Source organism: Sarcophilus harrisii, chromosome 1 (genome assembly GCF_902635505.1).
Source record: "Sarcophilus harrisii chromosome 1, mSarHar1.11, whole genome shotgun sequence".
NCBI classification, from domain to species: Eukaryota; Metazoa; Chordata; class Mammalia; order Dasyuromorphia; family Dasyuridae; genus Sarcophilus; species Sarcophilus harrisii.
Window position 1 is genome coordinate 399,610,588 of NC_045426.1, and position 18,901 is coordinate 399,629,488.

The 18,901-nt window shown below is 33.7% G+C and overlaps 1 protein-coding gene across 6 annotated transcripts in view; it reads right to left on the reverse strand.

The window, feature by feature from the left end:
• The window catches only part of CTNND2 (catenin delta 2), a 1,100,293-nt gene that overhangs the window by 890,611 nt on the left and 190,781 nt on the right, over positions 1-18,901 (reverse strand). The gene's annotated exons all lie outside the window — the stretch shown is intronic.

The window sequence follows — 18,901 nt, forward strand, 5'->3', positions numbered from 1 at the left end:
ATGATAAGGCAGAAATACTCAAAATAATCCATTTTGGTAATTCTTCTAATAGCAAAATTCTGAATATTTCTACTCAACTTACACTATGATTATATTTAAATGAATATAGCTGTCAAAAGTTGGTGATCTCAGCAATACTAAGTTGGAAAACCCATCCTTATTAACATAAAACTGATTTAGTCATGGAAATAATGAGCCAATAAGTTGCTTCCAGTGCTAACCACAGACCTTGAGGCAGCTGAATGATTGGGGTCTTTAAGCTAAAAGCTAAAAGGGCTTTTACTCGGACACCAGAGAGGTCAGTACAAGGATTCTTGAACTCCCATAGCTTTCTATGCAAATGGAAAGAAAATATGGGTTGGCTGTGTAATTTAAATTTGAGATCTGTCTGAGTCTAAGAAATGCTTCCAAATTTCAGCTTGCTAAAGTCTCAACTGAAGATATCTATCTATCTATCTATCTATCTATCCATCCATCCATCTATCTATTTATCCATCTATCTATCTATCTATCTATCCATCTATTTATAGATATAGATATCTATATCTATCTATCTATATGAAGAACATTATTATTGATTATCACAACACTGAATGGAATTAACACTCAGAATGGTTTGTTGTTTTAGATTCTAAACTTGATGAAGACAGGGACTTTATCTTGTAAACCTTCTTCAGTGGAGTCACTTTCAACATAATACTTAATAATTGTATTAAGATGGAAAATACATATATATATATTTATGTTATATATAATATGTATGTCATATATGGAATTTATGTTGAATATTCATATCTCTATATTTATATCTATAGACCATTATTCTTTAAAGGTTTTAACTCTTTTTTCCAGATCATTGCAAAGAAGTTTCTCAGGCATAATGCTTTGGCACCCAAATTTATTTATATATGAAATAAGGGGGTCCATATTTATGACCTGTAGCATTCCTTCCAGTTACAAGTCAAGGATCCTTTCAACCTATAATCACCAAATCTAGTTGTGATGAATAGCAACATAATCTAGTCAATGTATAAAAATCTATGTTTTTGACTTTATCCCACCCCAAATTAGTATTTCCAAAAAATACAAATTTTCTACATCTTTTCTACTTAATCACTGCCTCATTTGAGGCAACTGGTGAAAAAGAATAATAATCATGAACTAAAGGTAGTTGATAACAATTTAACTGCTGTGAATTATTTACCCTGGCTGTCATAAAATATAAAACAGCAAGTTCAAAACAGACAGCCACACACTGGCCTGCAACATGTTCACAGTATTTTAAAATGTCCATTCAAATTATAAGAATTTACCCTTCACAGGGACTCCTAATATGTAATGACTGACACTTCCTTCAGGTCCTAGACTATATCAACATATTTTCCACACATGGTGCCAAGGTTTTCAGATATATTAATAAAACACAATTTTAAAAATAAGGTGTCCTCATTTGCTTTGCAATTATCTAAATAAAATCTTGGCTGATTTTAAGAGGTTTTACAAGGGACAATAGCAAGAGAAGAAGTGGAATTGTTATTAATAAGGAAACAATGTATTTAAAATTTGATTTTTATCACTATTGCCAAGGAATGTTTAATGTTTTCTGCCACATAGTCAGATTTTTCAAGTTCTAAATTATCTACTTAACAGCTAATTTACATACAGTTACTCATACTTCAAAGAAGAAAAAAAATGATGTTATTTGAGCATCGGAAAATGATTTTTTCTATTTATTTCAATTTCCTCATTAGGGTTAAAGGGTAATTAACATATAATTTTTGGCTCAATAGTTTATGGAATCAATCACTTTTACTTGTTTTATTAAGGTAATATTTCAAAACCTAACTTTGCTTTGTTGGGATTGGTGCTTGTTCTTCCTGCTATTGCTTCTACTGGTATTAATACTACCACTACCACCACCAGTACCACTACCATCACTATCAGTACCACCACTACCACTACCATTACCACCACCACTACTACTGCACCTACTCCTACTCCTACTTTATTGTTATAGCTAGTATTTATATAATGCCTCAAATTCTACAATGTATTTTATACCTATTTAATTTTAATCCCACAATAATGCTGTGAAATATATGTTATTAGTATGCTCATTTTACAGATGAGGAGACAGGCAGATTTAGGAGTATATTCCTCTCCTCTTTCCCTAGCAGAATGTTGCTATAATTCCTAACATTTGGACTAGCGAATAGAGAACTTGATTTGAATTCAAGAACAGCTAAATTCAACTCCTTTCTCGGCCACTTAATAGCTATGAGATATTTTGCAATCAATTTAATCTCTCTAAGCCTCAGTTCCCTGATATGTAAAAAGGAGACAGTAATAGCACCTGCTTTTCAGGATTGTTGTAAAGATCAAAATAAATGAGATTATATATGTATAGGATTCTGCAAACTTTATGAATCTATTTACAAGTTAACTATTGTCTAAGTATGAATTATTTATATGTAAATAAATATTATTTGCTTTTGATGAATAACTCAGTGACCAGGATGGTTATGTATATTATTGTCAGTGATGTTTTATCATGGATTTACATTTTTAAAATAGCTAATAAGGCACTTCTATCAACCAGCTCTAGTGACCGGAATACTCAAAGTTCCCAAACATAATAAGAGAAATCGATCTCATCCATACCTGTCTCCTTGGGTAAAACAAAATAAAATAATCAAATAACAGCAACAACAACAACAAATAGACTTGGGTGCTTTTTTTCATTTGGATTTATGGTGTACAGTTCATGTCAGGGCATTGGTGAAGCTCCATCATTGTCATTTGTTTAACCTTTCAAAAATCCATGGTTATCTAACTATGACTGCTGCCAACTTTCTGTTGCAAGCATTAGTCATTTCCTGACAGTATCATTGCAAGAGTTTCTTGGCAGGCCTTCCCATTCATTTATTATGTGCTTACTCTCAATTCACAATTCTCTAGCCAAGTCTCTTCATTTCTGGATATTCCCATGCACTTGCAAGTATGGTCTGAATCAACTTCAAAAATCTGACATTAGTACAAGTCATGATGAATTGATTCAATTTCTTTCCTCATGACACCAATAAACTCAGTTTTTTTCAGTATTTAGTATATATTAAATATTATTTTAAAGAGAGTATTCAGCAATGGATAGAAGACTAAATAGAAGTTTATAGTCCCTATTCTAAACTTAGTAGCTATATGCTTTGATATAAGACGAACTAAGGCTTCATATTTGTAGATAATTTTTCCACTTAAAATCAAAAACATTTAATCTCTTTTCTTCTAATCCTAAGCATGTTTTCTACCTTTATCATTTCACAAATCAACCACCAAGAATCAAACTAAAATACGAGAGGTCTCCCTCTTGCTTTTTTGCATATTACTGTGTAATGTTCCATTCACAAGAGTCCATCTGTTATCTTTCATTGTTGTTACATGATTATCCCTTTTCTCTATAGCCAAAAAAAAAGTCAATAACATGTTAAGCACTTCTTGCAAGTTATCACTGAAAGCAATGTACATCCTGCCTATACTCAATGAGTATGTATGTGTTATCAATTGGCTTCTGGTTTACTCATAACTTTTATTCCTTTGATATTATCATGTTTGATGATTTGTACTTTAAAAACAACCACACCATTTACACAGTGCTTCACATACATTGTTTCATTTGATTCCAACAATTATGTGAGAAAAGATAGATCCCATTTTGCAGATAAGGCAAATGAGGTTAATAGGTCAAATAACTTGTCCAAGGCCACATAACTAGTATGTGTGCAATGCAGAATTTAAACTTAGCTCTTTCTGATTCCATTTCCAGCTATCTATCCATTAAGGTACATAATTTCTCCTACACTGTGAGTGTAACAGTGTTATTAAAACAATGGGCTTTTATATCAATGGATAATTTAGAACTACTGAAATCATTGAACAATTTACACACAAAATCTGGTCCTATATTCTCCTACTCAATTCAATTGTTTGAACCTATTATCTATTTAAAATAGTAGTCCAACATACACATATTGATCAGATAATTTGATGGAGCAGTCCTCCATGGGTGTATATTATAAGTAACATACTTAGAGTTTTCCTCTTTGTTTTTCTAGCATTAATGTTTAGACAACCCACTCTCACATTAAGTGGAAATCACTGGATCCTATTTATAATGTTCTAGGGCCTGATGTCATTTGTACATTGTCATGTGGGAATAAGAGCATCTGGAAAACCTGGTCCATCATTAGGAAATCCTCGAGGGATTTTTCTTTCTTAGAGTATTTTTTCCCTGAATACGGCAAATCACTTTTGCAAACATATGCCATTTATTACTTCATTTGATCTCAGTCCTCAGGAAATTATCAGTTATCTCTGTTTTTTTCTGTTGCAGAAAAACTCTTGTATAAGGGACACTTGGTATGAATAGTGTTTTTAACATTGTACAGCATTCCAAAGAGTCAAACATTTGCAAGAAAACAATAAACCCAAAAGAACTTTATATATGATATAGGACATTTGTGTGAATGTGAAGATGTAGAATGATGAAAAAATTACCTTCCAAAATGTTTCCCTTCCCATATTATTTTTTGCAAGGATATCTTTTATGTGAACAAAGACAATTTCCAATGATGAAAAGTTTGTGTATAATATATATATATATATATATATATATATATATATATATGAATATTTTTTTATTTCCCAATGTCCTTTTATGTCTATCTACCTCTTTAGATAATAGCTACCTATAGTCTTTTCCATCCTTTTGGAAACTTTCCTTCTTCAAGATATCTAAAATCCTAACTATTTTTTCTGAAGTTGTGATGCTTCTAGAACACATTTCTTCTGTTTTTATTTGGTTAGGTTTTAGCTGTTCTTTCCATTATCATCTTAACTTAAATTACAACTTGTTGAAATAATACACATGATATTGAGTTATTGAATCCAAAGGTGGCAACTATATTATTATTACTGATGAAAATGGATCCTATTCAGGGCAATGAGTGCTGGATTTGGAACCAGATATTGAAATCCCAGCTATTTATTTCATTCATCGCCTAAGTAACATTAGGCAAGGCTTTTGAGATAATTTGAGTTGGCCAGATATCACTCAAATCTTTCTTGTCGACTTACTCTTCTGGGAGCTGAGCAGTGTTCTATTGAATAATAATGTTTACAACTCTCTGTCCAATAGGGAGCTCTTTTCCACAAATGAGCTTAATCTCTAAACCAAAGCTCATTTTGAACTACGTTTTTCCACTTGGGATGAAGATTGGTGTTGCTATTTTTTATTTGTTTGCTTTTTAAGCATGGAGTTTATGGACAACTCAAACTCCATTTTATGATGATTATTTGCATTAAACTTCTTGAGAAAATAATAGTATTTAGAATAAGTGCATTTATTTCCTCTTTCTTGAGTCAGTAACTAGATTAAATAGTGCAGATTCAAGCTCCCATTATCACATACCTTCTCCTTTATTTGTTTTTGTTCAGTCATTTTAGTTATGTTTGACTGTTCATGACCATGTTCTCAACAAAGATACTTGAATGGTTTGCTATTTTCTTTTCCAGCTCATTTTACAGAGAAGGAAACTGAAGCACACAAGGTTAAGTGACTTGTCCAGTGTTACACAGTCAATAAGTGCTGAGGCAGGATTTGAAATTAGGTCTTCCTGACTTCAGGTTCCACACTCTACTCACTGCACCACTCTTTTGCTTACCTTTCTCATTTAGGGTTAATTCTAACAACACCATAGTCTGATAACACATAGACAGATAAAAATGTGAAATGACTGTTATGTATCTTCAACAAGTCATTTCCTTTTTTTGGGGGGGGGTGGGGGGAACGTTCCTTGGAGAATGCATTTTGTTCATGTTTCTGGTGATGGTGATATTATGCAGTGTTCTCCAAGTGGAATACTTTTGGGCATATTTCTTGGAGAATATATTCAAGATAAACAGATATACACTTTCTGAGTAGTTTAAAAGTCATTAGGCATTTTCATTACTTGATTTTAATTTTATTTTCCAAAGTTGTATTTATCATCCTTCCCTGTACATTCCTCAGCTTAGAAGTGGCTCCTTACTAATCCATCCTTCACACAGTGAGAAAATTAATTTCCTGAAGGAACAGGTCTGAATCTGTATCTCTTGTATTTACCCCTGCCTTCATCAGCAAATGAACAAAGAAATAAACAAAAAAGTAGCTTCCTAAGACCATTGGGGTAATATCTATGTTTCACAGCCTGGCATTTACCATGCTCCACAATTAGCGCTGATAGACCATTTAAGATGCACTTAGCAATCCAGGCAAATTGGCTAACTAGTTAGCTGATCTAATGAAGAATTCCATTTCTAATTTCTGTATTCTTAGAGGATATCCACTTTACCTGGAATGCACTCTGCCTTTTCTTCTTTGCTTTTCAGAATCCTTATCTTCCTTCAAAGCTGAATTCAGTAACACTTCTTCTATGGAACTTGATCTATGCTTCCTATCCTCTACTGAAGCTGAAACACTTGTAAAGTATTGCTAGATTAATTTGGCTCACTATCTCTACTGCTCCTATCACTATGCCTCTTGCATCATACTTATCAAAATGCACATTATATTCCCTATTTACTCCACATTTCTTAAAGAGAGAAGCAATTAAATCTTTACCCATATATATATATCCGATTCCCAATAAAGCACCTTGAATTTTGCATATTGGTGAGAAATGTTTGTTGAATTGACTTGATCCTAGGGGTTACGTTCCATTCATTCTATAATTTTTGATATCTTGTTATACTTGTGGTGAAAATATCAATTTAGATATTGCTTAATTCCTCTAGTAGAACATTATTTTGATGGGATAGTCTTAGATAATGATAAATTAATATTTTTTAAAATTGGAGAACTATGAATCATAGAATTTTTTAGCAGCTACTGTTTGGGCATAATAGTATCATCATCGTAAAAGCAGAAGAGGATCTAACAACTTCAGGAGTCATTTGTTAATTCTTGTCTGTTTCATGGGTAACTACAAACAAAATATTTGTGTCTTTGGGCTAATCTCTGATAAATAAGCCTTCAAACCTTTAGATAGAATTGTTTTCAGACAACAAATACATCATTTTTCTCTTGTAACAGCAGCATATTTGGTTTCACAAGACTTTCTATAGTAATTTTTCTGATGACATAGGCTTTAAGAAGTTACATTTACCTCCATGGGATTACTGAATTACAGAGTCAATATTGGAAGCAGTATTTCTACTGTAATCTACTTCTGGGGAAAAAGTCTCTTCACCAATGTTCCCATTCCCCAAAGTTGTCATCCACTTTTTCCATAAAGAATCAAAATGAAGACAAAAAGAGCCTCATGGTGGTCAAAAACATGTCACAAACCACAAATTATGAAAGAGCAAAAGTGTCATTTAAGAAACATTTTACTGAAAATGACTTATATGACAAGAGTGAAGAATAACTGATGTTCATGTGTTCTTTTGGTATCTAGATAAAGTTGAAAACTAAAGGGAGAATGTAATGGGCTAAAGCTCGAGTTGATGCACTGAGGTCCCAAGCATGTGAGGCTAAATAATAATTGGACTATACTCTATTAATATATATGCTTGGAGAAAGAATGGCCTCCGCCCACTCTTTGGGCAAGTCCTGATGTGTTGTATAGGAAATGACGATTTTGGTGGGTGGAGGCAGAGGAGCAGGAAGAGAGGTGGGGAGAGACTGCTGGCTAGCAACAGGAATGTTGCAGCTGCACACATTGCGATTGTGACCCCTTTACCTCCGATCCCCTTTCACCTCCGATCCTTCTTCACCTCTACTGAGAATAAAGATTGAAGATTTTTAACCTGAATTCCTGACTCCAGCTGATTTTAAAATAAGTGGTCATCACAGGAGAACCATTACTTTTTGAGCCCAGCCTCTATGATGTACATGAAAGCTGAACTGAAAAGGCAGGCATTGATGGAATGCAATATGACATACTAGGAGGATCAAAATCACTCTACTGATAAAAGTTCTAAGGAAGATTATGAAAGATACTATTGGTCCACAGTTCTAGAGAAATCAGAATCCTATATTATTCTTTAAATACTTTAAAAAAATTCATCAGTTTAAAGCATTGGAATAATTTCCAATGACAATTGAGAACTTATCTGTAAGTTGCAGTCTTAGAGATTTAACTGAAGGTACAAGGAATTAAATGATGATCCATGCTAATACAACCATTACCTGTCAAAAGCAGGAATTGATTCCAAGTCTTCCTTATGCAAAGGCTAGCTTTCTATTCACTCCACCATACTAAAGGCCAAGCCTAGTAAGAAATTTGAAACTGAACAAAATAATCATAGTTTTTATTAAATGGTAAAACATAAAGTCAACATTATAATTATATAGCCATTAGAAAATGTAACCTATTAGGGACTGATATGTAGGAACATCAGAAGGTTTAAAAGGAGAAAGAGAGGGAGATTCTAAATTTTTCTTCATCTGAATTATACCATTACAAATAAATAAACATCTATTATGACTGTTTCATGAATATTTGAAAATGGGCAAATCACAAAAAGAATTAGCTTCAAAACAAGGTATACAAAACACCTTGAGGAAAAAAAATGCTCCTTAATAATTTTAGAGATATGCCATTTGACTTGATAGAACCTTTTAATTTTGAGATTTATGCAGCTTCTCATGTTTTAACTCTGATGTAAACTTTACTGCTAAAAAGAACTATATTGTTTGTCTATCAGTGATGTACAAAATGGCTTTTTAATTACTTTTATATGACTGTGTACATAGGCCCACAGATTAATACCCAGTAGTTCACATTGGTAAAGTACTGTAAGATGTAGAAAAATTAGATAGCTTTTTAAATTAGTTTAATGCTTTAGAAAAAGATGGTTAAGGAAAACAAAGGACACACACAGATATATGAGATTATGTAAACATATATACATACATGTATGTATATAAATAAATACATGTTAGGTTATATATAAACATATATGTGCATTTGAACCTATATATGTGTATATATACATACATAATTTTTCAAGCTTTAAACTATGCTAAATTTTTATAGAGTACATCTATTTTATATATACTTATATGTGTGTGTGTCTTTCTCTCTCTCTCTCTCTCTCTCTCTCTCTATATATATATATATATATATACACATGCCTATATGTGTATACATGTATGTCTCCACATATTTGTATATTAGATGTAAATGAATTAGTAGCTTGGTGATACAGTGGATAGGGAACTGAGCCTGAGGTCAGAAGGTGTATCTTTCATGAATTAAAATCTGGCCTCAAACACTGTACGAGGATATATATTGTTCATCTTATTAATCTAGCTTATATGCAGAGTTCATCACATGAAATACCAGGCTGGAAGAAACAAAAGCTAGAAGTAAGGTTGCCAGGAGAAATAACAATCTCAGATATGCAGATGACACTATTCTTTTTTATTATTATAGTTTTTTATTTACAAGATATATGCATGAGTAATTTTTCAGCATTGATAATTGCAAAACGTTTTGTTCCAACTTGCTCCCCTCCTTTCTCCCACCCCTCCCCCCCGATGGCAGGTTGACCAATACATGTTAAATATGTTAAAGTATAAATTAAATACAACTTATTTATACATGTCCAAACAGTTATTTTGCTGTACAAAAAGAATTGGACTTTGAAATATTGTACAATTAGCATGTGAAGGAAATAAAAAATGCAGGCAGACAAAAATAGAGAGATGGGAATTCTATGTAGTGGTTCATAGTCATCTCCCAGAGTTCTTTCGCTGGGTGTAGCTGGTTCAATTCATTACTGCTCTATTAGAACTGATTTGGTTCATCTCATTGTTGAAGAGGGTCAAATCCATCAGAATTGATCATCATATAGTATTGTTGTTGAAGTGTATAATGATCTCCTGGTCTTGCTCATTTCACTCAGCATCATTTCATGTAAGTTTCTCCAGACCTTTCTGAAATCATCCTGCTGGTCATTTCTTACAGAACAATAATATTCCATAGTATTCATATGCCACAATTTGTTTAGCCATTCTCCAATTGATGGGCATCCACTCAGTTTCCAGTTTCTGGCCACTACAAAGAGGGCTGCCACAAACATTCGTGCACATATAGGTCCCTTTCCCTTCTTTATGATCTCTTTGGGATATAACCCCAGAGTAACACTGCTGGATCAAAGGGTATGCACAGTTTGATAACTTTTTGAGCATAGTTCCAAATTGCTCTCCAGAATGGCTGGATGTATTCACAATTCCACCAACGGTGTATTAGTGTCCTGTTTTCCCACATCCCCTGCAACATTCCATATTATCTTTCCCTGTCATTCTAGCCAATCTGACAGGTGTGTAGCAGTATCTCAGAGTTGTCTTAATTTGTATTTCTCTGATTAATAATGACTTGGAACATCTTTTTATATGGCTAGAAATAGTTTCAATTTCTTCATCTGAGATTCTGTTCATATCCTTTGACCATTTATCAATTGGAAAATGGCTTGATTTCTTATAAATTAGAGTCAATTCTCTATTTATTTTGGAAATGAGGCTTTTATCAGAATCTTTGACTGTAAAAATGTTTTCCCAGTTTATTGCTTCCCTTCTAATCTTGTCTGCATTAATTTTGTTTGTACAAAATCTTTTCAATTTGATATAATCAAAATTTTCTATTTTGTGATCATTAATGATTTCAAGTTTTTCTTTGGTCATAAATTCCTTCCTCTTCCACAGGTCTGAGAGATAAATAATCCTATGTTCCTCTAATTTACTAAAAATCTCATTCTTTATGCCTAGGTCATGAACCCATTTTGATCTTATCTTGGTGTATGTTGTAAAGTGTGGGTCCATGCCTAGTTTCTGCCATACTAATTTCCAATTTTCCCAACATTTTTTGTCAAACAGTGAGTTCTTATCCCCAAAGCTGGGGTCTTTGACTTTGTCAAACACTAGATTACTAAAGTTATTGACTGTTTTGTCCTTTGAACCTAACCTATTCCACTGATCAACTAGTATATTTCTTAGCCAATACCAAATGGTTTTGGTAACCGCTGCTTTATAATATAATTTTAGATCTGGTACAGCTAGGATTTGATTTTTTTTTCATTAATTCCCTTGAAATTCTTGACCTTTTGTTTTTCTATATGAAGTTTGTTATTTTTTCTAGGTCATTAAAATAGTTTTTTGGGAGTATGATTGGTATAGCGCTAAATAAATAGATTAGTTTAGGTAGTATTGCCATCTTTATTATATTTTCTTGCCCTATCCAAGAGAATTTACTATTTTTCCAATTGGTTAGATCTGACTTAATTTGTGGGGAAAGTGTTTTGTAGTTTTGCTCATACAGTTTCTGATTTTCCCTTGGCAGATAGATTCCTAAATATTTTATACTATCGGTAGTTACTTTAAATGGAATTTCTCTTTGTAACTCTGTTGGATTTTGTTAATGATATATAAGAATGCTGATGACTTATGTGGGTTTATTTTGTATCCTGAGATGACACCATTCTGATGACAGAAAGTAAAGAATTAAGAAGCTTCTTGATAAGAGTGAAAGAAGAGAGTATATAAGTTAGCTTGAAGCTTAACACACACACACACACACACACACACACACACACACACACCCCTAAGATCTTGCCAATAGTTCCCACAGGAAGGGAAATGAAAGCAGTGTCAGATTTTATATTTTTAGTCTCAAAGATTACTGCAGGTAGTGACTGCATCCATGAAATTAAAAGATGCTTGTTCTTTGGAAGGAAAGCTATGGCAAATCTGAATGGAATACTAAAAAGCAGAGACATGACCTCTGTGACAAAGGTCCATATTGTCAAAGCTATGGTTTTTCCAGTAGCAATGTATGGCTCTGAGAACTGAACTACACGGAAAAATGAGCACCACTGAATTGATGCTCTTGAATTTTGCTATTGGAGAAGATTTTGAGAGTCTGGGGAAGTCAGTGAGTCAAATCAGTGCATATTTAAAGAAATTAATTCAGGTTACTCACTGGAAAGTGAAACATTGAAGGTGAAGCTTAAATACTTTGGCCACATAATGAGAAGGTGGGTCTCACTGGAAAAGACCCTGACGTTGGGAATATATGAAAGCAAAAGGAAAAGGGGACACCTCACAGGATGTGATGGATGAATAGTATCATGAATATGAATTTGGACAGACTTAGAGAGACAGTGAAGAATAGAAGGGCCTGGTGTACTATTGCGCACAGAGTCACAAAAGACACAATTGAATGACTGAATAACAATAAAGTGATAATTTTAAATGCAAGCTCCAGTAGCTTTTTTCAAGGGAGAAGATACTAATAATTCACTAACAAAATAAAATTTTATAGAGGAGATTTAAAAAAAGAGCATATCAGAGAAAGTATATTTAAGTTTGACTAACATTTGAGTGACTAATGAAGAAGCATTTTAACCAGGAATTTCTTAAGAATTTTAACATATAATACATTTCAATTATTATTAATAGTTTAAATAACATTTATAATTCAATCTAGCCATTCATTGATTTTATATATTATATACAGTGCTATTTTAGCCCTATTTTAGTATGAATAATCCATGTGCATATATGTGTATTGTAGTTCTTAATTTTAAAAAGAGTCATATAACAATACAAATGAAAATGACAAGCAAAATTTACATAGCACTCTATGTTTTGCTAAGTTTTTTGAAAGCTGTATCTCATTTTAACCTCATGACATCCCTGGAAGTTAGATGTTATTATTATCTCCATTTTTACAATGAGGAAACTAAAGAAGAAAAGGGGTAATTGGCTTGCCTGTCACACAGCTAATGACAGGCTCAGTTTGAATTCAGGTCTTTCTGACTCCAGCTCCAGTTTTCTATTCACTCTGCCATATAGCTACCTTGGAAGTATTCATTTATATTATTAACAGAAAAAGAAATGGTAATGGACACCTCTGGATAGAGTTAATTGGTGCCAAACAGGCATAGTGTTAGAAGTACCGTGGCTATTTAACTACTTCTGTCCCCTTATATGTTTATGTGTGAATCCACTGTATCTACATGATGCAATGCAACCTGCCTGACAAAACACCTACATAAAACAGTAATTACACTGAGAATCCCACTGAATTTAAATTGTAGAAGTAAATGAATTATAAACCACAGCAACACATTTACCCATCATCTTATTGAAAAGATCATTATCTAATTTCTATGTTCTGAGTACATAATTTTTACAAGTGAGAAAAATGCCTCTTAATTAACTTATGAGTTTCAAATATAAAACACATAAAATTGGGCATTTATTTTCATTTGCTTTATTGGTACACTCCAAAATTCACTAAAGAAAATATACCAGAATAATAGACCATTATGAGATGATGAAGAAAGTGATTTCAAAATTATATTTAAAATTACATATAAGTGGATTAATGAGACCAAGACCCAATTATTATTTAACTATGCTTACACTGAAAGTTAGTGGATAAATTTATTTTTTTAAGGAATATTAGAATGAGACCCTAATTTACCAACAGTATCACTTATAATTTAGGACATCTAGATGGCACAATGGATAGAACACAGGATCGAGAGTCAGGATCACCTGAGTTCAAATTCGGCCTTAGACATTTACTATCTGTGTTATTCTGGGCAAACAGTTAAATTAACTGTTTACCTCAGTTTCTCCATCTTTAAAAATATCTGGAGACAGAAATAGCAAATCACTCCAGTATCTTGGCCAAGCAAACCCCAAATGGGGTCACAGAGAGTTGGATACTACTCAAAACAATTAAACAGCAACAGCAACATTACCTAACATTACACTGTTTTTAATGCTTCAGAAGATCTAATGTTTCTCAGCTAATCGCTTTGTTGTGGCCAAGAAAAACAAACAAACAAATGCCTACTTGGTTGCTAGCATACTGGTCCTGAGCTTCTCTATACTTAGGTAAGCTTAGATTACATATTGTTACTAAGCCCGAAACTGAAACTTTTGTGGTTGCCAGGAATTTCTAGACATTGAGAGTGAGTGTTCTATTCACAACCTTGAATCACCCAGTATCATCTTCAACTATTATAAAGCATTCCCTAGAAGTTAATTAACAGAATATAACAACTATATAAATCATACTACCTTCTATCACATATACATATGTTTATAAGTTTGGATTTAACTAACAATTTTGGAATCCAAGTCATGCTTCATATCTTAAATATACTTTCAAAAATATATTCAGCTGGTCAGGTGTGAGGAGTCTTAAAGAACTCCATGGATGCAAATCTCCAGAAGTATATGAAGAAAGGAACAAGGCATGGCTGAAAAGGAGCTAATTTAGCTCACCATTCATAAAAAGTTAGTGCCGAAATTAGTTGTTTCTAACTACTAAAACAATATGATCACAATCAATAGCCTCTACATTTTAAAATACTGAGTTAAATCCAGGGGACTTATCTCAGTTTTTAGCTCTGTATATAAATCCAAGTAGGGTGGCAGTACCAGTGTTAATGAAATCATTAGTTTGTAGAAGTATGAAACTATGAACTTAGAAATTGCCATTGTTGCTTTTCACCTTGATGGAGAAATACTAATATTAAATTAATAACAAATACAATATTTTTTCTGCATTATGAATTCTTTTGGTAGCTAGATAAAGGGTAATTGTGGATCTGTTTAACATAAATAGGCACTTCATATATTTTTCCTAAGGTATATTAATTTGTAAAAAGTTCAGTGACATATGGTTGTCACAAAGTAAATTTACAATTCTGAATATTAATTGTGTCAATTAATTAACAATTAATTAATTAAAAGGCAGAAATGCTGTTATGGGCCAGAACTCTGAAATAAGGATTCTTACAAGGTGTTAAGTCAGTGGAACTGATTTAATAGTTCTCTAGTTCAATACATGTACACCTGTGATAATGGAGTACATAACAGCCAGCAAAGGCTGAGATACATTCATTCCATCTTCCACCTTTGTGGTGGTTGGAGGCTGAAGCACAAACTTTGGACTTAGAGAGATTCATTCACTTCATCTTACACTGCCTTGGTGGTAGGCTTCCTCCTTCACTTCTCCACTGAAACCAAGACTCTGGATGGCCTCCAGAAAACTAGTCGAGCCCCAAGTGAAGGAGATAGGACTTTGAAGGAGACAATAAAGGATTTGGACTTTCATACCTGGCTGCACTCCTGTGGTGATTACTCTGAATTGAAAGGAAGGCTGCTCCCAGAGATCCCAAAAGAATACTACAAGAGAACATTACGTTTTGGTGCCTAACGTGAAGCTCAAACCCACGACTCTGAGATTAAGAGTCTCATGCTCTACTGACTGAGACAATTTAGCACAGATTAAGTCCCCCATAGCAGCATATGAGGAATTTGCTGCTGTTGGTACAAAAGCATGGGTCTCCCTCTCAGGAATAGATCAGGGAGAAGGCTTCACAAAAATAGAGCAAGGTCCCAATGAACCTTTTGCTGATTCTGTGGGATGTTTGCAGACAGCTGTCACAAGAACTATTGGAGAAAATGCAGCTACATGAATTATGATAAGACAACTGGCTAAGGAAAATGCTAATGAGGTTTGCAAAAGAATTATATGGGGGCTACATGAAGATGCTCCTTTAGAGGAAATCATAAGACACTGTGCCACAGTGGGCACAAATGCTTATTATACCCAGACTATGATGAACATGGGAAGACAGGGTCCCTCTTGGCAAGGGACTTCTAGAGAGACTTGTCAATGCTTTCAATGTGGAAAAATTGGGCTTCTTAAAGCCCGATGTAGGTATAGCAATAGAGTGAGAGGACAGGGTGAGAGAAGATATAAAACCCTATGTCCAAAATGCAACTGAGGTTTCCATTGGGCCTCAAAATGTAGATTGATTCAGGAAAATGAGAGGCCGGGCCCAGCTCCAAGATGTCAAACAAAAAACAGGTGGGGCATGATGGCAATTGAGTTTACACCCAGAGAATCTTTAGAAGTTCAGGATTCTGATGTGATCTCAGCAAAAAAAGCAATCAGATGGCAGAAAGGGATCACATGATCAATCAGCAGAAAAACAATCAGATAGCAGAAAGGGATTACAATTGGGGAGAATACAGGCTTTTTTAACCCAACAGAAAGGCAGTGTCCAGTGTAAGCAGCTCCAATGTAATTGCCAAATGATGAGGAGAGATTTAGAAAGTGGCAAATAGAAGGGACCAGATAGGTTAACTGCTTGGGAGAAAGGGTTTGCTTGTATTTCTACAGATGGAGAAGGAAAAAGATGGGTGCAAATGAGCACCTGGAGAGAGACAGAAAAAAAGAAATGTCAAAACAAAGTAGAAGATCTAAGAAACATCTGACACTGAAAGAGCATGGCTGATAATGAGACTGTTGCAGAACTTCAAAAGCCACAGGAATCATTGGATTCCCTAAGATAAAAAACTTGTTGATAAGATTGTTACAGAACTTTAAAACTTGCAGGAATCATTGGATTCCCTATACATATGAAGTAATAGATAATAGATTCCTTTTGGACTATTTCTAGGACTTATAGTCATGTGTAATTCCTCATGTTGATTTATGTTATTTGTTACATCACTACTAGCCTGTGTTACTAGCTGCTTATGTAATTTATGTAATTATGTGTAATACCTCACATATTGATGGATTTCTGTATACTTATTTCAAATGAGACCTTTCAGAAACCCACTAATCTGATTTGATTTCCCTTTTCCTTTGGTGGTTTCATTTCCTTTCCTGAGATGTCAGGGAAGGCGTGGTCACCTCCTTTTATGGTATTTTGATCCCTTTTTTTAAGCAGTCTGAGAAGGCACGATCACCTCCTTTTTGGGGTTCTCACTTCCTTGAGAAGTCAGGGAGAATGACCACCTTATGTTCTAAAAACAAAACAAAGCAGGAGATGTTACGGGTCAGAACTATGAACTAAGAACCTTCTTACAAGGTCCTAAGTCAATGGAATTGATAGAGACAATGGTTAAATCTAGTTTAGCATTGATTTAATCCTACAACAAATAATGGTTTTCTAGTGATATAATGATTGGTTTATACTCAGTGTGGAGCATATAAGCAAGGACTGAGAGCCACAGAGGAGAAGCTGGCAGAGACAAAGGACTGGTGGCAGGAGCTCAAGCTCTTGGAACCAAGGAAAGACATAGGCTTCTAAAAAAGCTAACCAGGGCCCAGAAAAGGAGACAAGACTTTGAAAGAGGTAATAAAGCATTTGGACTTTAACCCCTGGCTACTCATATGTGGTGATTACTGAACTGAAACGAAGGCTGTTCCCAGAGACCTCCAGGAAACAGAAATAGAGAACATTACCAAATGGGAAACTAGGCTCTTAGAAAATTGAATCTCTATCAACAAGACTAATTATAGCTACACATACACAATTGGCAATTTATAGCTTCTTATCTATTTTGTTCAATGAATGAATATATCACAAGAATGCTATACATAAAGTATTCCTGAATTTCAGCATAGCAGTTGATGAAGTCTTTTGTATACATGGAAAGATGGAGAGGTATAAGCTATATAATAGTATAGTAAATGTGGATTCCTAACAGTCTAACTGGGCTCACACTCACTCACATTTAGGTAACTAATGGTAAAACACATGACTTTCCCTAGTTATGATCTGTTTCAATCTTTTTTTAAAGTGAAAATTTTGAAGATGATGTGAACAATGAAAAAAATCTCAAAAACTGAATTTTAAAGTTAGAATCCCAAAAGATATTGACAAGTTAAAATGATATTTAAAACATAGACATAATATACACATATATACATTTATAATATGTACATATATGTATGTTTTTATGTGTATTAAATATTTCATGGAAAGATAAATGGAAATAGTTTCAAATATTTTTCTGATACTTATCTGCTGTGTGATTATAAGCCAATAACCTACTTTCTCTGGGTTTCCTCACATATACAATGATGAAGTAAGATATGACCATTGAAACCTTGTTCTCGTCTAACATTCTATTATTTTATGATTAATAAACTGAACTTCCAAAACAAACAATTAAAAATCCAACAAACAAACTAAATGGGATAAATTTAACTTAATAGTAATTTATATTAAAAACAACTAGGTGCTTTATTTTTACTGAAATCTTTAATTTAGCAAAATATCAATAGTGCAATGTGGTTCCAAAAATCTTTAACATAATCTTTTGATTAATAGTGTCTCTTGGGATGGAAAATGCCATTGATGTCCAGAAAGAGAATTATGGAGGCTGAATGCATATCGAAGCATACTACTTCCAGCCTTCTGTTGTTGTTCTGAATTTTTTTTCACAACATGACAAATATAGAAATGTGTCTAAAATGATTGTACATATATAATCTATATCAGATTGCTTGCTGTCTTAGGTAAGGGAGGAATGCAGAAAAAAACTGAAACTGAAAATCTTACAAATCTTACAAAAATGAATGCTAAAATTGGAAAAATACAATACTATTGAGAAAAAAAATAGAGGCTCTTCCCCAAGAGATTAATAGTGTCTACACTGAGGGATGTGATAGTTCCTCTGTACTCTGTGGCAGCCAGTTCATATCTGCAGCATGGAATGTAGTTCAGACTACCCATCTCCTTTCCTTCCTTCCTTCCTTCCTTTCTTTCTCTCTTCTTTCCTTCCTTCCTTCCTTTGTTTAAGAATGTCAAAGATTTTCACTGATAGTTTTAACCAAGAACAATTTTTCTCACATTCATTTACAAAGTAATAGGAGCCCATTAAGATGAGTCTGCTAATCTATTCTTGTTAAAGAGCAGAGAACATAAATAATATGTGAGCAGACTATTGTGTATACTCTTCCCAAGTATGTTTATCAGTGAGCAAGTTCCTTTTTGCAGATGGGTGAAATGAGGCATAAAGACATTAAGCTATATTCCC